A 26,871-nucleotide genomic window follows, 5' to 3' on the forward strand; every position below is an offset into this window, starting at 1 on the left:
ATGTGTCTGATATCCGTGTTTTGGAAACTTGAAATATGAAGCTTCAAAAAAACCCCAAAAAACAAACAGTTTAAAAATATTCTTAGGTCGTTGTTACTCAAAATTCCATTCGAAAGGCAATGCAAAATTTTGTGGATGCAGAACTGCTGGGCTTAGTAAAGCTGAAAATCAGACTTTTGATGCAATTATCCAAAAAAAGGATATAGTGTTTATAACAGAGCAGATGTTGGCAGGGGTCACTAGATATTTGGCTCCTATAGGGCAGTGGTGTTGAAAACATGCAATTATATTGAGTCTTTGCTAAAAAGTTCAGCTCCTCCACTTCTCAAAGTCTCTTTTTGTCACGGTGACATTATTACACATGCCCACAGACAGCTGCTGTACACTGTGTGCAGCCAAGAACACGGCAGCACCAACTTCACCTGTGCAATTCCTGACAGGTGTGAGTGACAGAGCTTCTTAAAAGCTACCAGTAAGACACTTAGGGCTTTCCCAGAAAACCTGTTTCAGTGCTTCACCACTGCTAATGGAGAGGTTCTCTTCTAATGCTGAACCTGCCTCTTTCTTGTTACAAAATAAATCACTTCTTCAGCCCCATCCATCATGGTCTGCTTATTCCCACTCATCTTTCTGGCATTTGGCACTTTATTCTGCTTCAGAATAAACAGACCTTATTATTTCAATCTGTCGGGTGCTTCTGCTCTCTCTGGCTGCTCCCCCTGCACAGGAGCTCGCTCACAGCCCCGTGCCCTGCTCCAAACCCGGCCCCCAGCTCCAGCCAAGGTCCCGACAGCACCGAGCAGTGCAGCAGGATCATTTCACATCTCCTGCAGCCTCCTTTGCCACAGCAGCACAGCACATTTTCCTTGCCAACCACCACAATGCCCAGGTCCTTTTTATTGATCTTCTCCTCATCATTCCCTTTTTGGTTATTGCCATTGATTGCTGCAGCCTAAGAGTGGCACTTTGCATTCATTCTTCCTGCCATTCTCTGTTTCCAGATGATTTCATCCATTTTCAAGTACACTTTGCCTTCCAGTCCTGCTTTCCTGTTTATCAAATTTGCAGATTTTAGACTCTCCCTCATTTGACAGATCTTTGAGAAATATTGGAACAGATCAAGCCAAGATATCAGATGAGCTCTGAAGAGCTGAACACAGAATGACTTCCCATTACATGGGATGGAAATGGGAGAAGACAACCCCTCTGTGACTGCTGGGACAGCCTGACAGCCCACTGGGAAAAGGTTCAGGTGGCGAAAGGTTCACAGCTGACACCCCCACAGCCCCCATGCATTTCTGGGGTCTCCAGGAGACTCGCTCATTGAACTCCACAGTGAGCTGCCTGCAGCTGCCCCAGGGCTCTCTGGAAGCTTGGCTGGGACAGTGGTTCTGCTCCTCCTGCTGCCTTTTCCCACCACAGCTGGGTGAAGATGCACGGAGTGTCTCTGCACAGTCCAAAAATCCAGATGGATCTGCAGCAATTACTGATATGACTTATCCTATTCCAGTTCACTGTCAGCTGCCTCTCAGAGCCCTATCCACACCAGCAGTGTCAGTCAACTCTTCCCTCACAGGTCAAAAAACTTAAGTTTTACAGAGTTGATCCAGTGGAAACATTCCTGTGATGTTTCTCATTTACTCCCTGCATTCAAAACTTGCACAGATGTACAGCTATGACATGTGGAAAGGGAATATGCTAATTCTTTGATCTGAAATGAGTTTGGTATTCACAGTATGAAAAAAATCCACCTCCACTGCATGAGCTGCTTGTAAAAGCTGTATTTTGTGGGGTTTGCACTGCCTTTGTGTTGTCTTGTGTTTGGTGCCCACACCAGGTTATATCCTCTCCTCTCCAAGCTACCAGTGAATTTGAAGAATAAGGCATTCTTAAAACATTTTTAGCCCAAGTTCTAGCATTAGACACCATTACTAGCTTTAGAAAATGACTGGGAATACAATGGTTATTGCTACGTGCAACTGGTTACTACTTTGTGCATCTGGGATTCACTAAATGTAAACAAAGGAATATTTCTTTTCAGGGTTCATTGTCAAAATACAGCAGAAGTTTTTCACCAGCTGACAGTAGAGGAGACCAGAAAGTCACCAACTCTTTTTAACGGCCTAGCCCAGGGAGGAAAACCAAACCCCATAGTCCAAGCAAAATTAAAAATGTTACTAACGAACCCCCACGTTCAGCTAAAAATTAGTTGCATAAATTGAGATGTTCTTGGTTGGAAAGATCAAACCCCTATGATTTAAAATCAACCGGCATCAGCTAAAGGCTCATGATTTTTAATTTGATCGTGTCCCTGAGTATGTCACACCTGATAACGCTGATGACAGAGCACTTTCAGAAAAATTTATCAAGATGAAAAAAGCCCAGCTATTCCTCTACATGGCACTGCTGCCATTTTCTTAATTCATGCAGGCGTCAGACAACGATCTGGAACAAGTAATTCTAATAAAATTTTGCCAAAAGCTGGGACTTATCTTCTGTCACAATTATTTTGGAAATTTCCTCCTTGAGGCATTTAAATTTCAATTTATAAGATTGCGAAATATCCTCAGTCTCCAGCTGCTTTTCTATTTATCTCTGAAGGGAGCCAGCACCGATAGTAATAGAATAACAAGGATTATGGTTTATTTTATTTATCTGAATGACAGTTAGGATACTTTTTCAAAAAGAGAAATGCAAGCAAACCTATTATGTATTCGTGGAGGATTCTGATGTAGGAACTTGTAATACAGACAATTAAACTGATAGGGGACAATGAAGCGAAAATTTCAGGAAAAACATGCAGCAGCCTATAGTTTCCCTGGCACCTTCAAAAATATTAAATTACTCTTTATTGGTATGAGAAAAGAATTTTGCTTGCAGAGATGTCATGGACCCAGACACAAATGCTGTCAGAGGCTTCAGACAGCATTCACTGTGTTTGGTAAAAGCAGAGTGTGTCTGGAGGGATCAAATTATCTCCGAAAACCGCAAAACCTTTTACTCTCATTATTGAAATTTATATGAAGACTGATCAAAGCCCCAAACTATTCTGTGTTCAATCTTTCACTACAATAATTAGACTGTGGCAGTGGGAATAATAAAAGATGAGTCTAAGTAAATAGCTTTGGGTACACTGAAGGGATGATTTCTGGTATTATACACCAGGGGTTAGCTAATTTATAATCAAAAAGAGAAAAAAAAGGTAATAGAAAAACCAGCAGATATCAACTGAGGAACATTAAACTATTAACCTTATTATCTTCATTCATTGAAGCAAATTAATATCCTTTTAAAAAGAGATCATAAAGAAAAAACATTACTTTTTAATTTATGCTGAATTAATTATATTATTTAGATGATAATTCTGATTTAAAACAGACCTTATTTAGGAGATGCTGTGAGACAGCACAAAAGAACAGGACTACTTCAACATTTCTCTCCACTATTAGCAGCCAGTAAATACAGAAGTAGTCAAATAAATTTTTAATCTTCTCAGTTGCTTGTTTACTTCAAATGCTAGGAGGATATGAAACACCTAAAATAACCAGAAAATAACTATCTTCAAGTCCAAGCAGTAAAGAAGATCCCTACTCAAACTACAATTTCCAGCTCCAATCTTTTTATCCTCAACTATCACCTTTTGTTCCAAAACAGCAATTTTTCTTCCACAGGCTTTCATTGAGACAAACAGGACCCAGCAACTATCAGTGCAAAATTCTCAGAATAATATTAAAACAAACAGCCTGAAAGGATCCAACCATAAACCCAGAAGGAAATACATCTTTGTGCTGAAACTCAACAGAGACAGGCCAGTATTTTCATTTTTCCTTTCCCTAAACAGAGTAGTGTTGAGTACAACTAATGCAGCTCAAAGAGTTTCCCTCAACTCTTTTATAAGTCTGTATTTCCCATAAGTTTTGCAACTTGGTGCATTAAATCTAAGATCTTATTACATTATTTTGATGACTTTGTCATAGGCAAGTATATCATGCAGCTCATTATAGTTTTTGACTCAAATTAAACTTCCCTGGCTTTGCCAGCTGGTATCTGTATTTCTCTTGGAGTATCTATGAAGATGCCAAACCCTTTTGGTCACCATTATTACACACAACTAGAAACACTTCATTAACAACACATCACTGTTCCATTTAGCAAAGACTTTTTATGATTTATTTAATGGGCCCTACAGTGATCTTGCATAGGAATGGTTTTTGTTTTTTGGTTTTGGGGTGTGAGAGGTTTTGTTTGGTTTTTTGTTCTTTTTGTTTTTTCCAGAAAGGAAAATGAAGGGCTCATCTTCAAAGGGAAGGAGAGAAGTATTGTGCAAAGTGACAATACTCAGCTGATTTCAGAACTCCAAGCTCAGGGGACATTAAAATCAGTTTTGCTCTATCTCACATAAAAAAGCAACACCCCCAGCTACCACCAATCCAAATAACCTTAACTGTCATCTCATACGGGTCAGACTTGGTGAACAAGCCCTTCTTTTCACTGAACAAGTTCAGGTGTTCCAGCTACTGCCCCAAATTTATTGCTTCCCTTTCAGCTCCTGATTGTCTATTTGTTTGTCAAATCAAACAGACCCGCTGTTTTCCCAATTTACCATATTTACCCTTTTAAATATTGACAAGACTTTGCATTTTCAGCTCTTTAAAACTTCCAGAAGAAATCCAAAAGAATCCTTTTGACATTCTTGTTATAAATTTCTCTAGCCCTCCTTCTTTAATACCATTAACATTTATAACTGGTATCTTACATCCTCACTAATTACTGATGGAAAACACAGCATCTGCCTACCTTCTAAAGAAGAGAAAGCTTTGATAAATACTCTTATTTTTCTCACTGTGGCTAAAAACGTAACTGTTCCACAGTAGTATAAGACAGGTAAATGGTTTTAGGCTCCCATTTTTATTGATTTAAATAACTCCTCCCACTTTATTAATTTATTTTGATGCAGGAAGCATGACATATTAATTTCAAAAGGGCAAATAAAAGCTTGGTTGGCTGCCCAGAGAAATACAAACACAACGTGGATGATTATCTTAGACAGATTTGTACATTTTCAATGAAAGTATTACTACCTCCACAGAAAAGCAGCAGAACAGATGGTGTCCCTACACCTGCACAAATGGAAATCACTTAAAATTGTCAGATCTTATAGTTGGACTCACTCACACAAAGAATTCACTCAAGTGATGAGAAATAATCTTGCAAGACTATCTTGTACCTCCAGCACTCACTTACTCAGGGCGCCTTTTAGGAATCTCACGTCCGCGTCCCTGCAGGCCCTTCCTGCAGGCACGTAAAACTGCACTGAGCTGATAAGGAAAATGTCAGATATCCCAGCTTTGGACATCGCAAAAGGGGAGCTCTGTGAAAGCCTTTCCATGCAGGCAAGCAATGAAGGAGTTGGTAACAAACACTGCCTGCTTTAAGGAGCAAATTTCCTGTTTTTCACTGAAGTAACCAGAGGCTGAGCCCACACTGCCGTCGTCCTCTTGCACCACAGAGGTCATGGAACAAACTCATTACCCAAATCATTGCTGAACAAACCCATTATGAACCTGGAACTTCACAAGTTTCTGATTAACAACTTCAAAGGGTATTTATTTCCAGACACTAATCCTTGTTGTACCAGAGTATCTCTCATAAGACTTTCCCCAGCAACATTCAGCAATTAAATTGTATTTTCTGGGCTTCTTGAAATAACAACAAAGAACTGAAATAAAAAGCAAATAAAATCTAAAATAGCATTTAAAGCATGTCAAACATTTTATTTAGCTTTTGAAAGGCAGTTATTGTATGCTAGATGTCAAAATGATAGCTGAAAGCATGCTTTTTAAAGTTTAATTCATCTAAGCCTTCAATCTGACATGTGATTAAATAAAAATTACACATGAAAGTTGCACTATGGCTGTGCGGTTGCTAAGTTTGAAAAAGAGGAAATTCTCATTTCTGATTTTTTCTTTAATACATTCTTCACTTTCCATCACCTTTGATGTTATCATCTTGAATACTTCATATCTGATAGGCAAAGTCACTTTAGTTAAAAGAACATCACAATAAACAATAACACAGAACCATTTCAGCAATATTTGACCTCCGTTCTGACTGCTGGCCCTGCAGCGTGAATCTTTTTCAGCAGAAATATTGATTGGGTTTTATTGCAATTGTGAATCCTTTGTGTTAATATTGAAATAGAGCAGAATTTATACTTTCATGAATGTACATGGGACTTGGCTCTAATTTGATTATGCTAACTTACACATTTCAGTTGTGGCTCAGATAAATAGATTTCGTATTTCTTCATGAGCAAGGTATGGATTCACGGAACAATAAATGTTCCAGTGAATTACTCACTGACCTCCAGTGAGGTACTTTGGCATCATAGTCAAGGCTAAGCCTTTAAGTGCAACCCTGAGGAGGTTGTTAGGGCCAGAGAGACCTGGAAGAGATCTCAAGAACCTGATTCTATTTCCCTTTGCAACTTTTTTCCTGTTCATTTTTTTCCTGTAAAGGTCAAACCTTTCTGAAGCAACACTCACGTGTGTAACCCCACGAGCCATCACAAGTGTTCACTTGAAGAGGCTTGGGAACATGTTTTCATCATTTCTAACCAGGAAATGGAGCTGTTCTTATTAGTGCTTCCCAGAAAAAGGGATTTTTATCTAATTTTGATTCTTTGGGTTGCAACTGTGCTGAAATCAGAAGCAAAATGCAGACACATATTTTCAGTAAGATTTGTGCAAGGACTGTTCTTTACTCCAGTCCAGTGGTGCAACACTTCAGTTGCATTTCACTCCATAAAATATTTTTTTTCCTCCCAGTGTGGATGATTATAAAGCAGTTCATGTGTAATACAGACAAGGAGCAACTTTATGTTTGATTTTCACTCATGTAGCTGTTGAATTGAACTCATTTTACTATGGTTAAAAAAAAAAGGTACATAACATAGGACAGAGAGCAAGTCCACAGACAAGCTTAGAACCTGAAGGGGCTGAGTGACTTCTTGAATAATGAGAAATAAGGAAAGGCCTCCCCAGTTTCTTCTAGAAAAAAGCCCCACATTTTTGGATCCACAGGTTTCTGCACTACATTTCCACCAACTTTGATATCATTCACAGCAGCTCTCAAAAGCTACAGAGGCCACCCACCACCCCCAGCAGCAGCCAGCCCTTACCACGCCCTGACACAGGAAAGGAGCAGCTTTGCTGCAAAGCTGCCTAAGAAGGAGGAGCAGCAGAGCAGCTCTTTGGCATGTCACTATCTCACTCCGTTTGCCATGAGAGCACACCTTTATTAGAGCAGCATTTTATTTGTAATAGCAGAAAATCTATAATGTTTGGTATCAAGCGTTTGATTAGCTAGAATGGGAATTGATGATAGCTGAAATGCAAGGATAAAACGAACGTATTTCATGCAGCTGTCGAAAAAAGCATCTTGCTCTTTCTGGAGAAGAGAATGAACAGACAAAAAGTTCTTCCTTACCCAAAATGGACTCTGAGGAAACTCAAGTCCTCCTTGGAGAGCAGTGAAAGCATTGTCTTTTCTGCTCTCTGTACCACTATTTGCTCACCACAGCTATCCTTGTGGCCTTAAGAAAATATCTTTTAACCACCTTGATTGCCCATTCTTAATCTTAAATTTACAGTGTGCTGGCCACCAAGGTCACCTCTCTGAGTACATCCTCAAGGCAGCAATACCTGCTCCACCTTTAGGTGAACTGCTTAAGGAAGAAGCAAGAGTTTACCACGAAAACCTGCTGGCATGTATAATATAAAGCTCTAGGCCAAAATTTGCAAGCAGTGATGCAGTTCATGCTGTATCCGATTTGCACAGAGTAAATTACAGCATCCCAGGATGGAGACTTTTATCAGCAGTACACTCTCCAGAGGACTCCAGTGGTCCAGGAAAATTTCTTGGGATCAAGAAAAATTTCACCCAAAGTTTTGCCCTGAAATTCCCTTTCCAAATGTCACATAAAAGTTTTGCTCTCAATAAGAGAAGTTACTCCACATACTGAAATAAGGGATTTTTTCACTGGTACACTTTGTTTTCTTTCAATCTTCTCTCACTGTAAATAAGAAAGATTCTGGGTGATAAATGCTTTGGTGAACAACACTTTGGTTTTGTTTCAAATATCTGAAAGATCTATTTTTCTCTTCAAGCTGTTTTAAGGAAAAGGATTGTGTTTTATTTGATTAAAGTCAAAAATCTCCCATTGGCATCACTATTTCCACAGCTTATGTTATCAGGGTGATAATGAATAAGATTTAGCTGTTATTTACAGTAGAATACATGAAATATTCAAAGTTACTAGAGTCTAACGACATGCTAATAATGCATTCTTAAATGGATGTCTGAAATATCTATTTGCAAATGGGAAAAATTTTGCAAATTGAAGTGCTGCATTGTATCTCTGATATCATCCCTCGCTCCTCCAGAGTGATGGCTCTGCAACTGCCCTTTCAGATAATCAGAATGTAAAACTGTCTCTCAGAATTCACCACTTGTGTAATTTCAGCAAAGCAAAATATAAAGCCATTAGCCTTCCCTTGTTCCTTAAATCTTGCCAGCCTATTTCCATATTCAGTGCAGCCATTCTTTAGCCCTGCTAGGATTACTCACACATCTTTCCTCTCAGAGCAAAACATGCAGTACAAATTGCTGAGGAAATGCAGCATACGTTAGTTTGCAGAAAGGAATAAGCAGTTCTGGGTGAGGGAAACTGAGAGGCTCCAGCTGAAGGCTGGGGAAAGTCTCTTCTGCTCACAGCCCAGAGCTGCGGTGTCAGCTGAGCAGGGGACAGCTGCCCTTGTCCCATGTCACCACCCACACGTGGGGCTCGTGCTCTGCAGCCCCACGGAGAGCTCAGCTCTGAGGCAAGGTGCAGTTCTGGGGCGGGCAGGGGTCTGTCACCAGGGCCCTGTGACCTGGGCAGCTCCCCTGACAAACAGGTGGAGGGGAAAGGTGTGAGCTCCAGCCACCACAGGAACAGAAACTCGGGCACAAGAGTTGTTCACATAGTAGCTCCAGCTGTCAAGAGAAAGGTGCTGATGCAAAATACACAAAGCACCAAGAGGAAATAAGAGAGAAGTCAGCAGAAGTGAGGATTAGGCATCTCTGGAAGGCAGGAGGGCAGCTCCTCCTCACGGGGCTGCTGACTGCACAGCCCAGACTCCCGGAGCCTCTGTCACAGCACTGAGCACACCAATGGTTTGCTTAAAGACAACCTGGTCCCAATCCATTTACTGCATGAACCCTAAAGCTGCACTATTGTGTACTCATCAGTAGCATAATCCTCAGTTGGAGTCCCTGCATCTTTGGAAAGGTGCCCAAATGCCCCAAAGAGCTGAGCAACCCAAGGGGCTGGGGAGGGAAGGCCAAGGGCACAGTGAAAGCTGCTCCTGCAACTCCGTGAATGCACTCAGGAGCTACCTCTATTTCCTCACCTGCCACACAAGACTAACACCACTACAATCATTACTTCAGGATTATTCAAATTCCGTGTACAGCTCAGTTAAATCAGAGGTAAATATTATTCTCTGTACAAACCACATTGAACTTGAAATCTATAAATCTGAAGTACTTTTGCAACGCTGACACCAAGGTCATGATCAGGAAAGGCAACTGCTCGCTCTGCTTGACCCAGAAGGGCAGAAATCCCTTGCAACATGCAGCCATGAAGGAGCAAATGCAAGGCTTTAGGTCTACTCTGTGTTCCTACAGCTCAGGGGAAAGAAAATTGCTGGAGATACTTGAGAACCAGGGAGGACTTTGGAATAAAGCAGCAGGAAAAGCGTTTGTGGGGAAGGGTCATAACATTAATGTGGGCAAAGTTGGCATAAGTCATGTGGGCAACAGGGGGACACTGTGGGCATGGGCATCTTCCACACACAGCCACAAACTTGCATTCCTGCATCAATTACACTGTTCAAAACCCCTGCTAAGTGCCCTGGTTGCTCACCCTGAAATCATCATTATGCATAAATTTTCCTAACTAAAGAATTCAATTTAATTCTAGTCTTTAAGACATTTTTTCGCGTTTTCTTTTTTTTGTTGCCATACAGCAGCCGTGCTTTGCACACAACAAAATGTAGTTCACACATTTCTCAGGCAAGAACATGTAAATACAAACTTGCAGCATTGTGTTCTTTCTCCTACTGTTTTTAATTAATTTGACCTTTGGGCCTATTTTTGTCAATGCAGAAGGCATATTGCAATCAGAAGAAAGCTATGGTGCAAATATTCCATTCTGCAAGTCACTTGCTAAACAAGTAAGCAATAGAGGAAAATCTATAGCACGCAATTAGCATTATCCTTTCCAATTATTTTCTTTACTTCACAAAACTCATTAATAACTTTTAGTAGATAAAATTGCAGCTAGGAACCCTCCTACACCTTATGTGTATTATATTCTACCTTTGCCCAATAGAAATTCTTTTGATGTGCTGGAAATCTTATTAATAGATTCACCAGAAAACAAGCATGTAAGCTGGCAGAGGCAATTGCAACAGGTAAAATGAATGTAAATGACAGATGAAAGAAAATTTCCACTCCATTCAGATCAATATAAACAAAAGTGCTGCAGCAGCCACAGCACAGAGATGAAGGGAATTCATCAAGCTTGTGTTTCAGATTATTTGTCCTGTTCTAAATGCACCCTCTGTGTTTCGGAGCTGTATTCTTCCATTACCCAATTAATACTACATTAAGATTCACTCCTGCAGGGGCTTTTTCCTTCTGGTGCTCAATGGAAGTTTCTCAGTGCACTCAGATCTGGGGGGAACGTACAGCATAGCTTCTTGCTTCGAAAGATTGTCATTTGGAAAGCCTGTAATTGCAGCACTCAATAATTTCCTAAATACTTAAGCCAGAATTAATTATCCCTGCTATTATTGCAGGACTATGGATCTTATGCTGGGTGTGGGGAATGTGTGATAGAACATTTTATTGTGCTCAGAGCATGCAGTGGGTGTGCAAGACACTCAAACCATCAGAAGAAACAAGCTCCTCTACTTCAATAATATCTCAGTTTGATCTCCAGACATCTACAGAATCGGCTTTGCTGATTTCGTGCTCTTTGTTGTTCCCTAATTAAACACATTCAGGGACCCGTCTTTACACTAGAGACTAATCATAATTTTTTTTAAGAATCCTATTTTATGTAAAATCATATTGGTTCTTGGTGAAAAATTAGAGGAAAGCAAATGCTTATTGTTAAACATCTTTTGTTTGAACAGAGTTGGAAATGCATTTTCATGAGGAGTCAGAAATCAAGGCACGCCATGAACTTCAGCAACTGCCTTTAATGGAGTGAATTCTACAGTTTTCTGGCAGTTTTATATGATGTTGAGGAACCAAAAATACGGGTAGTTACTGTTATAGCTAATTGCCCACGCTTCTTAAAAATCTCTTTATTCAGAAGCGGGGGAATGCCAGAGGTGAGGTGGGCAGGGGAGGAGGAGCTGCACAATTGGTTGCAGTTGATTCAGCTGCAGAAATACGAACTGTAATTCATAAGGCATTTAGACGTTTTGAGATCCATAACAAGGAAAACACACAAACATGGTATTTGCAACAGGGAAATCAAACCACAAGGAGATGAAGCTCCAATTCCAGAACACTGAATTCAGACCTTTGCACAGAACACAAACTAAAGGGACTTTGATCTCTCTCGTGTGTTGAAAAGAAAAAAGAAAAAAAAACCTTTTTCTTTTTTTTTTTATAAAAAACAACCACCCCCTCTCTGAAAAACCAATGCCTGCCTGAGAGTCCGTGGAGTAATATTAAACTCTTGAAGTAAGCTCATTGTTTGAAAGAAGGCTGGCAGCATTGCTTTGGTTTCAAAGGAGTTCTTGGAGAAACCAGAAGCAAAACTGCAGCCTGAAGCACACCAGCTGCCTCTCCCAGAAGTTCAAAAGGCTTGGGCTGTGTTGCTGTAGAGATACCTGACACACAGACAGGGATGGATGTGCTGCAGTAATGTCCTGTCACATCTCGAATGAGCACAGTCAAAATCATCACAGATTTCAGTCTGTGCCTGTGTGAAACAAAGGGGACTCAGAGCAGCACTTGGTCCTCCTCACCTTCATCCCTGGAATTGCCTCTGGGACTCAGGACCATCACATGTTCACTTGTTTCATAACAGAAATAGTGACTAATGCTGAGAGTCTCTGACGGAAGATAGCAGGTAACTGTGGCTGTAATTTCCCTAGCTGGGAGGAAATAATTTCCTCTTGTGTCACGTGCCCTCGTGCTGGCCCTCTGTAACCCAGCCAGCACATTCCCTCTCTGTCTTGTTTGCATCCCTGCCTCAAAAGAAATTCCCCATTTTTTCCACCACAGTTAAAGACTATAAATCCACTCTTGCTACAGACTACAGTCTAATTCCCAGCTGGCTCCCCCAGGACTCGCAGAAGAAAGAGAAGACAAACAACAGCTACCAAAGACGAGTCTCCAGCTCCAATCAATAATTTGCCTGTCACTCCACGAGCACATCACCCTATCAGCATAACTGTGCAAAGTTCTTATCAGTGATGTACTCTCACACTTTCCAGGTAGATGTTAAGCATTTTTACATCCTGTGGGTTTTGCATTTCAGTAAATTTCCTTCTCCCAGCAATACAAATGTACAACAACCTCCCCAGACTGACAACAGATGTTAGAAACGTGAAAAACAGCCTATAGCCTAACAGTATTTTGCACATATACATCATTCTTTACTTGAATGGGCTTTAGAAATATGAATTCCATTTCAGAACAAAAGAATAGAAAAGACAGTTGTTAAAACAGCTCACAAATCAACAAACCAAAGCACAAATGGCTATGCCCTCTTGAGTCTCATGACTGAAGGTTAGGCTATGTCACTGGCAGAATCCAAAAATGGAATCAGGAGTCCTGGACAGGAGGGACAGTTAGGCAAGTTGCAATCACATTTCACGTTCTCCATCTAGCATGCCTCCCCAGCAAAACAGCTATTCTCTCTCAAAACATACCAAAGTAAATTATTTACATTTCAATAAACTATCACAGACTGCCCCAAACTGGGAATGATGCATGTGTATTTTATAAAAATAATGCACATAAATACAAGCACATACAGCATCACTTAAAACAATACCAACCCTGAAACAAAGTGACTCAATAAAATGTCTTCTGAGTAATTTAGCCAAAACCAGCAGGTATCCACTGAAGTGAGGGGTAACAGAGCCTGCTTCAATGGAGCCAGATGGATTAAAAACCACTGTGAGCAACATCATCTAACACTGAAGCTCTGTGAGCTAGTGAGAGAACAATAATGATCTTATCTACTCTAACCAGACTGAAAACCTGGTGACTGCAGAAGATGTGTTCTGCAATATATTCCATCTGTGAGGAACAGACACCTTCATTAATGGAAATCTTCAAATAAGACCTGAGAAACCCATGGCTAAGGAAGGGATGCCTTAACAAGCAACATTCCTGCTGAAATGCTCTGCAGGTTCATGAGGCTTAAGATTGAGCCATTACAATTATCTGCTATCACCTTTAAATGTGTCTTTTTCCTGCTCTGCAGCTGTGCTGACAGCAGTGCTCCCGCCAGACTTTGCTCCTCATTCCACAAAAGCAGCCTGAGCTTTGGGAGACCCTGAAATCTGTCCTGGACAACAACTTATCAGCTCTGCAACAGAATTCAGAACTCACATTAGAAGCATGGGTGCTCCTGTCAGCAAGTCAATCTTAAATGTGCTCAGACTTTTAAAATGTTCCAAAGCAGCACCACCACCATACCCCAACAGGTGCATTACCTGCACATGGCAAACTTGATCCACACATTTCCCCCAGCCCTGCCTCCTACAAATAACTGTTGGGTGAAATGGGTGATGAAAGCCCCAATAAATCCAGATTCATAACCTAAAACATGGTAACAGTGACCAGTTTGAAGATACACAAAACAGGGCTACAGTTTGATAAGCTGCCACTGGCAAAACCAGATCAGAGAATAAGGGGACATTATTTAAAATTTTAAGTTTTCCTTCACAAAGAAAACATTAGTAGAGAAGTAGTCACTGATTTTCCTACATCAGTCTTGCAATTCAGCATTAACACAACTTGTATAAAAACATCAGAACAAAGAGCATTCTACAGAAAAATGACAAAGCAATTCCTCTAAGCAAAGCCCTGCCATAAAGCAGCAGTTGGGAGCTTCCTCAGGAATGCTGTCACAGAAGTTTCATGAAGCTTCATGGCATTAAATGAGTGCTGAAATATTTTATGGCCATTTATTTCAGCGACACAACCAGAACAGCAGAGCTCTGCCCAGCTCCAGGCCCACACCAGATTTTTTCCAATTAATTGCTGCAGTTGCAGAGGTGGGAGGGAAGGGAGCTGCACTCAGCAGGAGGCCAGAGGAGCTGCCTGGGGCAGGTATCAATAGGACATGGAGGTAAGATCCTAATGGGGGATCAAACAGAAAAGCCACATTTCGAACACCAGCCTGGAGCTAATCAAACAACAACACAGGCAAATCAATGCAAATCAAAATCAGCCACAAGGCATCACATCCTCCTGGAAAGGTTGGTTTTGTCCCTGACAGCCTCTGCTACAGCTCCAAACACAAACACTCCCTCGTGAGCAACTGCAGCATTAAAAATAGCAACTCTGAAAGAGGGAACGGCAAATTTACCTCAGCAGATTATATGTTTAGTTTGAATTACTGCACAGGTAACCAAACATTCTGCTGAATCTTTAACGCCAACCTGTGCAAAACCGTCTGTAAACCCTGGTACTTCCCACAGCACCAGGCCACGAGTCCTCGGTGCCTCGTGGATAAGAGGATGGTGGCAAAGAACTAATTCCCCTCCCAGTGCCTGCATGAAGCCTCTGTGGAGTCGTGCTGCTGGGGATGATTTTCTCAATAGGCTCCTGAAAACCACATCAGCTCTCACACCAGCCTTTCTTCAATTATGTGATGTTCTTTTGCATCTCGCCACAAGCAGCACACGGATTAACCAAGTTCTTCAGCCATTTTAAAGCCTTTAAAGAACCAAAAGTAATCCCCCCAAGAGAGCAAACTGAACAAAACAAAACAAAACAAACAAAAGCAAAAGAAAACTTCAACCAAACTCTTTTTTTAATTTGCTTGTTTGCTTTTTTCTAGGGTAACTTCTGGGAATATTTAGTGGTATCATAATTAAGTCCAAAATAGGAACCACAACAGATCAAGCTAATTCCCTGATAGCTGAAAACACTGTGCCCTCAGATTTTTACTATTTCGTTCATCCAAAATAATTATATCATTGTATGTAGTTTGACTGCTGAACTATTTTAAGAAGACTCTTGATAATACCAACAAAAAAGAACAAACTAATTTGGTTTTCTCATTGATTCAGTGAATGAAAAATACCGACACCCAATTTGATTTTGGAGATATTTTCCATTGCAGTTGGTAGAGATCTCGTACATTAATGCAAACAAGCAAATAGATTATTTTCCTTTTTTTTTAATATATTTAAAGGAAATTTTCAAAATGCTAAGCTCATTAAAAATAACACAATAAAAATCAAGAGATCGAATTCTGCTGTTGCTGCTGGCTGATCGTCACCTCCAGACTGTTCTTGTCCCACAGGGACAAGACAGAGACACCCAGACAAGGACAATGTGCATTTGCCTCCCTCCTTTGGCTTCCTTCAGCCTGAGGGATGCCACTGAATCAGGAGACACCAACTGAAATATCTGTGACACTTGTTGCTTGCCAAGGCAGTCTAAGGTAGAGTTTCTCCCCCATGGGTCTGTTTTGCAGCCCAGAAATCCAGCCCAGCCCCTGCCACGTGCTGCCCAAGCTGCAGCTGCACTCGGGGGGAGCGTGTTTGCAGAAAAAGCTGGAAACCACATTGATTTGGAGAAGTGAGAGAGGAGCAGACAATTAACTCCAGCAACGCTAAGTTGTACAGTCAGGGTCTCCTCAGTGCATGTTAAGGTCTGGCAAAAGGTTCCCACTGAGACACCCCCACCAAAGGCAGAAGGTTCAATTTTTGCAACTTGCAGTTTAAAGTGCAATGATTTGTGTTATCTCAGCCAGCTCAAAACTTGAGTTAAACAATCGATGACAGTCTTCCCATCCAAGAAAGTAAAGCAGGACATCTGGGGTGGTTCTGGGTGGGTGGTTGTTTCTTTGCTATGTTTGTGGGTTTGTTTGTTTGTTTGATTGGTTTTTAAGTTCAGCAGAATGGAAATTCAGGAGGGCACTGAGCTTGCCATGGGTCACACAGAAGCCCCCATGTTCCTTTGTTTACAACACCTGGGTTACATCTGGATGTATTTTTAAGCTGTTCCATCAAAGCCAAGCATATTCCCTGGATTCTCCCAAGAGCAGAAAGGGTGTGAAAGAAGGTGAGTGCACAGCCAGCATGACTGCAGCAGGAACTAGAAAACACCTTGTGCCTAAACCATGTGTATGTATTCACCTCTGAGCAATTAGATGGTTTTTGTTAAGAAAGAAAAAAGAGATTTAGACATGAGGGTGGCACACAGCATAACCTCAGTTTAAACCCATAAACTGTTTAAGTTCAAAGAGACATTTATCCCCCCTGATTAGGTGACACTGGTCCATGTCTATGAATAAAGTATCTGTTAGACATTCTGTTTCTCAGGCTTTATTCAGTATTTATCCTGTTTACACTTTTGACATTCCTATATAATTTCTGTGTCAGAACCACAAAGCTTGGAGCAGGCTAGATCTGCCTGTGGAGATGGAATTGCAGTAGGCTTTACAATATGAAATGAAAATTTAAGGATTAATTGTGGTATATCATCCTGCATTGTTATACAAAGTCCTACTTTAAAAATTATCATACAGAAAAATTTATTTCAAAGCTTTTAAAGAAGAAATGAAAGTAAGAACGAGCTACTTCTTAATACAAAGAGTAGAAAAATAAATTTTAAAAAAAAAGACTCCAAAAGTTTCCCAAAGTAGTTTAGCTGCTTTTCATTCCTCAGCTATGCAAAGGTTGCTCACACTCTGATCCAGTCCTAAAATCAATGTGATGACCAGTATATTGGCCAGCCATGCATCTTAATAACTGAATCTTCATTAAGCAATCTCCTAAATCCTTCAAGAGCTGGTCTGGCACTTGCAAGTGCTAACGAGAAGTCAGCAGTAATTCCGTAAATAATAATTTGTGACTGAACTGCAACCTCTCTCTCGCATTCATTATTTATTGCAGACTGTGACTCAAATCAGCCCATTGTAAGCAAAAGACAACTTATTTCAGAAAATGCTTAAATAGACAATTTACCTTGGGACAGCATCAGACACGAGACTCCAAAGTTAAGCAGAAATCTTCAGGGCCTGACCTTTGGCAAAGCACACGAGCGACAAATGGGAAAAGCCAGCTGGTGTCACATCTCTACTGCCACAGCAAGAGCACAAAAATAGCACCTGGTGATTCTCAAGAGCTACAGCGAACTCAATAAGAAAAACAGGAATATTTTAGGGACAGGCTGGCTGTTTGGCTCCAAAAAGGCTTTTTATTCACTTGGCTCTAAGACTGCAATCACAGGCAATGCAGTAACAGCTTGCTTTTGTCCCCTACCCTGTTCACATGTGCTCCTCATTGTTCCCTCAAATCTGACTTCTTCAGAATCGATGATCCATTCTAATCTGTCAGATTTCTAGAGAGCTTGGACAAACACATGAAAGCCTACAGCTTTTGGAAAAAAGGAAAATGCTTCAGAAATATGGCAAGAATTATTATCTTCTCGCTTCTCCCTTTTTCTTTTTTGCTTTTTTGTTTTGTTTTGGTTTTTTTTTTGGTTTGTTTTTGTTTTTAATTTTTTTTTCCCCCATTAAAAGCAAATAAGCAAAATCACAAAAACAATGACAGAATGGCTGGGGTTGGAAGGGACCCCCGAGCTGGACACAGTGCTCCAGATGTGGCCTCACTGGGGCAGCATACAGGGGGAGGATCACCTCCCATGAACTGCTGGCCACACTCCCTAATGCATCCCAGGAACCCATCGTCCTCCCTGGCCACAAGGACACAGAGCCCACCAGAACATTTCCAAACATGAAAATCAATACAGAGAAGCCTTAGGCAGCACGCAGTTTACGCAATGGGATACTGTGATTATTTAAATTGTGCTTAAAACTATCAAATCAGCATTCCATTTATTTCCTTAGACTTGGAGGACAAGTCCACTTAACAGGCTCTGGAATATTTAGCCTTTGACACAGAGGGAAATGATTTCAAGCTTCTGAAAAGATGAATTCTATTATATAGACACAGAGATCAAATTACATGTTTTGGTAGTGGAGCACATATGAGAGACTGCCCAGAGACTGAGTGAGATTCATCAGGAAAACATTTATATGCAATTTGATTAGCAATCAAGGAAGAGAAGGAAAAAATGGGTGCAGAAAATCACAGGGGGAATTACACTTAACACCTGGAATTACATACAAATGCTCACTGCAAATTACTCAGAGTCCAGGCTTTCCTCTTCGTGTGCTCACAGGCCTGTTGCCTCTGCCCGAAACGGAGCATTTAAGGATGCAGGGAAAGCACACAAATACACATTTCATCCCTGTGATTCATTAGTAAGAAGGATCAACTATTATTTTTCAGCATTCAGATATCTCATTGTTGGGTACCTTTCAGGACTCATCCCCAGGAAAGGAAAATGAGCACAGCAAAGCGCCTGAATGAAACAAGACTTGCAGCTGCAGGTGCCAGCCTGGGGGTGAAGGAGGTGGTGTAACAAGGTTAAGTTTGCAAAAAGCTAAATATGAAAAAGGCAGCTCAGGGTTTCAGCTTACCACAGCGAAAGAGAAAAGAGAGAGGTTTAGTCTGTGGTATGCTTGCAGGGAATAAAACTGCAACTAACTCCCATTTTTCCTTTGCTATGTAGCCTAGGAAGTCTATAAATCTGGTGCTGCCACTGCTCAGAACAGAGCAGAAGCTCTGTGCTAAGCTCAGTTCAGAGCTCAGGTGCTGCCTGGCTCTGCTGGATGTGCCCTGCTGGGCTGGGCTGTGTTTGCTCTGCTTGGAACAGCCACTCTCAGAAATGTGCAACTGTTCCTGAGCTTCTGGTTCAGGGAAATAGCTACTGTTTATAGAGACACACATAAGAGTATGTGACACAAACAGCACCACTGGCACTTATTCCAGGGAAGATGAACTGGCTTTGACTGCAGAAGAAGTGCAGCACAGAGGAGGATGGGATCACCTGAGGTAAAGGCCCTGAAATTGCAGGGAGGGGGTGATGCTGGAGGGACAAGGGCCATAAACCCCATCCTCTTTATGGTGAATGCACCCCTGGGAGCTGGGCAATAGTTTCAGGGTTAACAAGGAGAAAGAAGAACCAGTATCCAACATCCAAAGGACACTGTAGAGAATAATTTTGGGCTTAAGCAGTCATATGAAGAGCAAGGTGGAGAATATTTAGCAAGCACATAAAGACGGCCCTGATATAGTGAAGGGTGAGGAAGAAGAAACCATCAGCATCACATTTCTGTGAAAGGATCTGAATGCTCCTGATTGAGGTATTCTCACCTCTCTCCAGAACGAAGCCACTTAGCAGTGAGAGAGTGCAAAACCAACACAACAGCTGAGAGAGGGGCAGATAAAATAAAGCTGGCATTTATTAATTTTAAATTAATATAATTTGAATTATAAGCATCATATCATAATAACTGGGCTAGTAATAATTCTTTAGACCACTAAGACCTCAGTCAGACTAACACAAATTCTATGTTTGCACAGCAAGAGGATTTTGACTGCAAAATGCTGGAGGATTCAAGCAAGCACCTCTGTAATTTGGATGCAACAAAGCAGTAGCAGTGGCAGTGTACAGGAGCATGTTTGTGGAAGCAGTTGGGAAAGATGCTTACTCACTCAAGTGACTATGAAAACTGTCACATTAAACCTCTGCCCACACCCTACATCAGCTCTCTTTTCAGAAAGTGGAATGGAGAAACTAAACTGAAGAACTGGAAAAGAACAATATTGATCTTATTCCTTACGAAGTTAATTAATGCTGCTCCTTCTTCCTAAATATATAGGTTTAGAATGCTTGCCAGATTAACTAAATTATGTAATTTGAGAGGATAAAATGCATTTAGAAATACTGTTTAGTTTCAGAAAGAAAAAAAAAATGGCATAAAATAACATGAGAACTTTAGCACCTCACTACAATGAACACTCTATAGCCATGTAAACACTATTTAAAAAAAAGCAAAAAAGCAGAATTCACTGTGCTGGTGCTTGTATAAATTTAATTGTATTTAATTAGTACACAGGACCTTTGCCCCTGGTTAATTCTTCATCTTTCATTCTCAAAGGTGTGATATTACCATCTCTCTCAGAAACACAATTGCTCCCTCAGAGCCAATTCCAGCAAAATTTGTGTGGTTTAGTGTTCAAAGCCCCTCCCAAATTTTGAGAAGCAGCAATGCGAGTAAGGGAAGATGAGAGGCAGCCATGTACTCACAATGAAAATAAGATCTGAATTCTTAGCAGGTATCTCAAAAGACTGGAATTTTTTTCCTTCTCAAACTCTTTATGAATACTAATTTTGATAGCTGGTAGTCAGAATCTGTAGCAAACAGTTCACTCAAGTTATAATCACCCCTCCATTTGCTGGAGGCTGCTGCAAACCCAATGTCTTGAAATCTAGCACCCAGCCAAAAAAATATAATTAGCTGTGATAAAAAGTGAGTTAAGCCCTTAATCAATACCCTTTCAAGCTGTCAGGACAGACTGCAGCAAAAAGAGCTGGTAAAACTAATGAGCTGGAGCCCCAGCACCGAAGGAGTTCCATCAGCAAAGCGTTGTGCAGGAGTCAAGGGGGAATCATTCCAACCTTTGGAGCTCCAAGTGGGACCAGAGCAGAGCAATCCTGAGTTCATCCCTTTGTTTCTGCAGTCAGTCCATAGGCAGTGCTGTCTGGGGTTTTCATTACTTCACCTTCTCCACCGCTTAAAGCCAGTGCGAAAAAAAAGTTGAAAATCTACTTGAAAACTTAATTTGCTTTGTGAACAGCGGCAATGTTTGCAGAAAAGCAGCAGGAGGGTGCAGAGAGGATGATGGGGTGTCGGATACAAGAAGAACAAAAATGTGCTTCTTTCCCAGTCAATACCCTCACACCACATGTGCCCCTCCAGCTCAGCAGGGCTCACACCTTCCCTGCCCCACTGAAAAATGGATTGGGATGTGACAGACAACTGTGCATGACACAGCTCCCGACTGTCAGCGTGTGCTGATACCCAGTAGAAGACATTTATCTTTTCGAATGCACAAACTTTCTTACAGTGACCGTTCAGAAACAGCATGGAAAGATTATTTTTGAGTGAAAGTACAAAGAAAACACATGTTACTGGACCTGTCATAAACTATAATGAAAGGGTGATAGAAAGCCACAAACTAGAAATATGATTAGATATCCACTCTTGACCTATTATTTCTTTTATTAGGAACACAAACAATGTAGCATCATCAGAGACACGACTTTTCTGACATCGTGGACACCTTCTCAGGACAGCTGTCTCCACGCTCATTCTTTATTTTTGGGGTTTTTTTGTTTGCTTGTTCTTTTTGTTTTTGGTTTCTTTTTTTTTTTTTTTTTCTTTTAACAAATGACCTTCATAAGAGGAAGTGAATAGGAACTGAATCCCAAAATTTTCCAATAAATACCAGGATTGAAATACAACTGAAAGGGATAACATCCCATCATGCCAGGAGAGCACCCTAATACGAACAAAATGCCCGGGGGAAATTTCAGTAATAATGTGAATGAAACATCTGCCTATCTTCAGTAACATTATATGAACATGAGTTCGTGTAACATCCAATCAAATCCCGATCAGCCTGATAAGGGAACCATCTCTGTGCCATCACTTCCTAAATTCCTTTACTCAGTGGCAAACCTGAGTGCCAGCATTTTGGACAAGGAATTTTATTCCTCTGTGCAAGGAGAAGTAAGGATTCTGGATACAAACCTAATTCTGGTATGAGGTCTTTGCAGGTAAATTTTGCCTGGCAGTACAAAACTTGGAGCATTTAACTCAGTGGGCAACCAGGCAGTGCTGGTAATGAGAGAAGCTGAACATCTGAGCCAGTTACAAGCTAACATCAGACTGCAGGAAATACTGCACAGGTAATTCAGGAGAGGAAATTCACAGCAATGAGAGCTTGCAGACGAGCAGAAAGGGAGGTGAAATTTGTCAGGTGGATCTGTTCATTAAGCCTGGCCCTGCCAGGTGTACTCTGGAATGTTCTTCCCCTCAATGTGTGCCAAAGCACGGCCGTCCGCCCTCGCAGGTGCTCACCGCGCTCTGCTGTGCTTTTCAGCTGTTTGTTGTCTGGCTAATTCCACGTTATTTATTATCTGTGTGAGGGTGGTGGCAAAGTAACAAGCTGCCTTTTGGGAAGTGGTCTGACACGTGTGAAAGATGCCTGCAGGATCCAGCAGGTTCTGTCCCACAGAAGTGCTCAGTTCCCTGCTTCCACTCTCATCTCCCCTGGAGAGAATTGGCTCCGGCGCTTGCAAAGGAATCCCACAGAAATCAGCCCACATCATGCTAATAAAACACACTGAACTCAAAGGGGACGGATTTTAGGAAGATAAAGCATTCTGAAAATACTTATGCAAAACCTAAACCACACATACGCCCTGTTTCTGCGGGACCCGATTCAAAGCTTTTATGACCTCAGCCAGTTCTGATCACAGGGATAGAAACCAACACAGACACAGTCCTAGGGATTGCTCATTACAAGTCAGGGATCTTCCTTTCTTTCTAGAGCAGTAGTCTAATTCCTTTTCTTAAATTATGGCAGTAAATAGTCTGTTAAAATGCTCTGGAGTAAGAAAACTACACTTTTTTTGCAGCTACTTGGTACACAGTTAAGACGGGAACAAAATTAACTTGGAACATTCAGTTCAGCTCCAACATAATTGCCAGAATCTATGGAACATTATTTTGAAAAAGGTTTAGGTAATAGAAAGTTTTTATTAAAAATTAAATGTCTGAGATGGAGAAATTTATTACTATTATTTTCTTTATTATATGTTACTGTGGGGGGTTTTAAATGCCTAAATTTAATGCTCCCATAGAAGCAATTTACTTTCTGGACTAATTTCCAAAGACTTAATCAGAATGTTCCTTCCTGAAATCAGTGTTACCCTCATTGAACCTGAAGCACAGCAAGAACAGGTGACTTAAAATGCCAGAGCCTGAACCAAGGCAGAAATCTTCCAGAGACTTCTACAAATCCAACTCCTTAACACAGCACTGGCCATACAGCAAAGTCTTTCTGAAAATAATACTATTTATGGATTCTGAACTCTGATGTGATAATGAAGAGGAGTATCTTTCCTCTTCTCATCAGTAATGGGGTTCCTCTAAGAGAAATGATGTTCTTGTGGCTGTTCTCATTAGACACATTCTGAGAATGGTGGTCATGTATGTCTGGCCAAAATGTCCTGCAGTTGCTTGAGTCCTAAAATTTATGAACAGATCCAGGAAGCCTATTTTTATTATTATTATTGTTGTTGTTGTTTTTTTATTAAAATGTGACAACTTTATCTTCTGCCCAGATATAGACAACAGAAGACATAATTCAATCCATGCTAAATGTCATTCAAAAAACCCCCAGAATAATAGAGCCTCCCCTATAACAAAGGCAATCCTAACACTAAGAAATCAAAAGACCACCAATTAACTTTTCAGTTTTCAGCTGAGCAGACTCCCACTGCAGTTACAACTCACTGGATCTCGTTAGTATCCCTGTTAAACAGGAAATTAATTTGAAGAATGACAACAGCAGCTATAATGGCAATTTCAGTCAAAGGGAAGTGTTGAATCCTGAGCAGACAATGCTTAGAGGGGCATCAAATACATTCAGTGCATAACTTCACACGAACGGTCAGACAATTTTGCTTGAATGTGAAATGAACACTGGAAAACAATACTGGATCTACACAGTGGCTGAATTAAAAAAGCACAATCAAAGCACTGGGAGCATTCATTTCTTCAGTGATTCGAGTACCTTACGGTCATGGGCCATCAGATTCCACATGGGCATTACAGACACAGCCACAGAACAGTTTCTCCACGAGCCACTGCACAAAGAGGCCACTGGATGCATCCTAATGGCCAATAACCAACTCTGCTGCTGCAATTAAAAATAGTAATAATAAAAAAAAAAAGTAACATAGTGTCCAAAAATGTCGATCTATGGTGTGTTGGAGGAAACTGGAGAAGAGCTCACAGACATCAAGGCAAAAAGGGAACCCTGCCTCATGTTACACAGAAGGGACACAAGCTCTCACTTTGAAGTGATGCAGATATGGGTGGGTGGAACCTGGCTTTCCAAAACCACAAGCTTTTGACAAGTCAGACAGGTATCTGATCAGGAAAAGAGTTATCTGGACTAAATTCATTACTGCTTTCTCAGTAACTAGTGATTTATCAGACATTAAATCACATGGAAGAGTTTGGCAATGCCACTCACCAGGCCAATGATGAGGTGAATACATTTGCACATGTAAAAGCCTTGGGGATATTGTGAAACGAGGGCAGGAGGACAAACAGAATCAACCCTGGCTACAGAAAGGGAAACCTTTTCCCAGTAAAATAAAGAAACAAGAGAGGGAGACACGAGCCCCTGCTGCAGGCAGGAAGGTAGACAGGTTATGTATGGCCATGGACGTAGAACCAACTTTCTTAGAATTTTCTTTTCTTGGTCATTCTGGTCAGTGCTCTGCCCTGATAAATTCTGACTTTGCTAATTACCTGAATCTTAGAAAATCAGAAAATACTATGCCAAATGCAATCCAAATTATTCCTGTGCCCAGTGTCAGCTGAAGAGTGCACTCAAGTACAGCATTCTAACATTACTTACAACTTCGCTAACTGAGCTAACAGCATGTCTAGAAAAAGCAAATGTACAAAAATCCTACTAAATTACATGCATTTGAGGTCAATGATGCTTGAACTGTCTGAAATCTGAAATTTTCCCAGGCACTGTGGAAAATTACTGATGGTTTGTTTTAATACTTGGAATGTCAGCACTTCCTAGCCCATCAGAATGGCAGCTGTAGGGGAAGCAGTGGATTTATGTCTGCAGTCCCAGGGGAGCAGCAGTGATAAGGGCACACACACAGCAGTAAATTTCATGAGTACCTTAAGTATTCAGCTGACTCATCAGAGTCTATTCTCTCTTATTACAGGGGGAAAATCCACCATGAAGTGTCCAAAGCAGTGAAATACATGGGATTTGTTTAATAAAACCAACAGCACTCCTAAGGCACAAGGTTGTCCCCAGGCTTACACAAGACAGAAATGGCAGAGAGGGGACATTTTTAAGCCAATTAATGGAAGAATTTCAGTCTGGGAGCTGAAGATTCAGCTTTAAGATATGCACTAAATTGATATTAGCTAAAGATTGACTGCTGTGTTTATGTGTATGTACGTACAATAATAGGCATATAAAGCATCAGTGGAGTCTGTTTAATGTGAATTTCACAATATTGGTAAAACCCTGACATCTAAGTCTTTTCTTTTAATGATTGAGGAATGAGATAACCACAGTAGCTTTGAATGCAAATAAAAACTGGTATCCCATTTGCCTGAGATATTCCTACTGTCCAACTCACCTTGGCAAAAACAAACACAATTTTACAGAGGGTCCAGGTGAAAATACCCCCACCATTTAGGGTGGTTTGTTATTGTAATTGTTGCTTCTCTGCAAATCTACAAACAAATCTGGTGGATATAGTTTGGAAAAGGTAAGCTATTATAAAAGAGCAAATGACATGAAGAGAAAAATAGCATTTCTTGCCCTAGGCATGAAACAGTGCCCTTGATTTACGTGTTACAATCAATTTCTAAGCTTACACTATAGATAACATCTTTCAGTGATGTCTCATCAAGCAAATTAGATCTGACCAGTGAAATACTGTAAGTTAGCTGGAATTGATGAAAATATGAATGCACTTGCTTTACTGAGCCCCCACTGTCTAAAGTATTAACTCCTTTAGAGACCAATCACTGCTCTAAACTCTGACCCACAGACAACAGAATTTAACAAAATCTGTGGGGATTTACAGTTAAGATAGAATAGAATTCTGCATTAATCAAGTGCTCTAATTACAATCTGGAGTGGTAGAAAGTGGCTTTTCCTTATTAGACAACAGTATTTAGGGAAAAGAAAAGAATCCCAGCAGAGGCGTGAGCCAGGTTTTGGCAGAGTGAAAACTTAATGGGCAGCTGCGGTTGGGCATCCCATAATTCTGTCAGGTAGCAGGCAGAAAACGTATATAAACCCACAGGAGTCAGCTTAAAAAGTGTTATTTGAACATAGTTTTTAGGTGGAAATAAGCTTTGTTTAAGAATTAAACACTCACTATTGGTGTCACTACACCAGACTTTAAGTAAGTTTTAATGAAAGAGCATTCAACAGATTGCAAATCAGAAGAGAGAATCACAGAGTGGTTTGGGTTGGAAGAGACCTTAAAGATCATCTCATTCTGCTCCCTGCCATGGGCAGGGACACCTTCCACTGTCCCAGGCTGCTCCCAGCCCCATCCAACCTGGCCCTGGGCACTGCCAGGGATCCAGGGGCAGCCACAGCTGCTCTGGGCACCCTGTGCCAGGGCCTGCCCACCCTCTGAGTAAAGTATTTCTTCCTGATATCTAATCCAAAAATCAGAGATTCAAGCTCAGTTCCAGCATCTAAAATGTTTACCTTGCTTTATTTTCAGAATGAGGTGTTTAAAGCTACATTCCCATGTATATTTTTAGAAAACCCACCTGTCCTGGTGAGGCAGATGGGAATAGCCAGTGACTGACACTAAGAAAAATTAGGCCAGAACTTACTTAGGAACCTA

At 40.9% G+C, this 26,871-nt stretch overlaps 1 protein-coding gene across 2 annotated transcripts in view; it reads right to left on the bottom strand.

Annotated features, from left to right (window-relative positions):
- PCDH11X (protocadherin 11 X-linked) overlaps positions 1–26,871 on the bottom strand; it is a 438,889-nt gene that overhangs the window by 123,029 nt on the left and 288,989 nt on the right. The gene's annotated exons all lie outside the window — the stretch shown is intronic.

This window comes from Corvus cornix, chromosome 4A, assembly GCF_000738735.6.
Source record: "Corvus cornix cornix isolate S_Up_H32 chromosome 4A, ASM73873v5, whole genome shotgun sequence".
Lineage (NCBI taxonomy): Eukaryota > Metazoa > Chordata > Aves > Passeriformes > Corvidae > Corvus > Corvus cornix.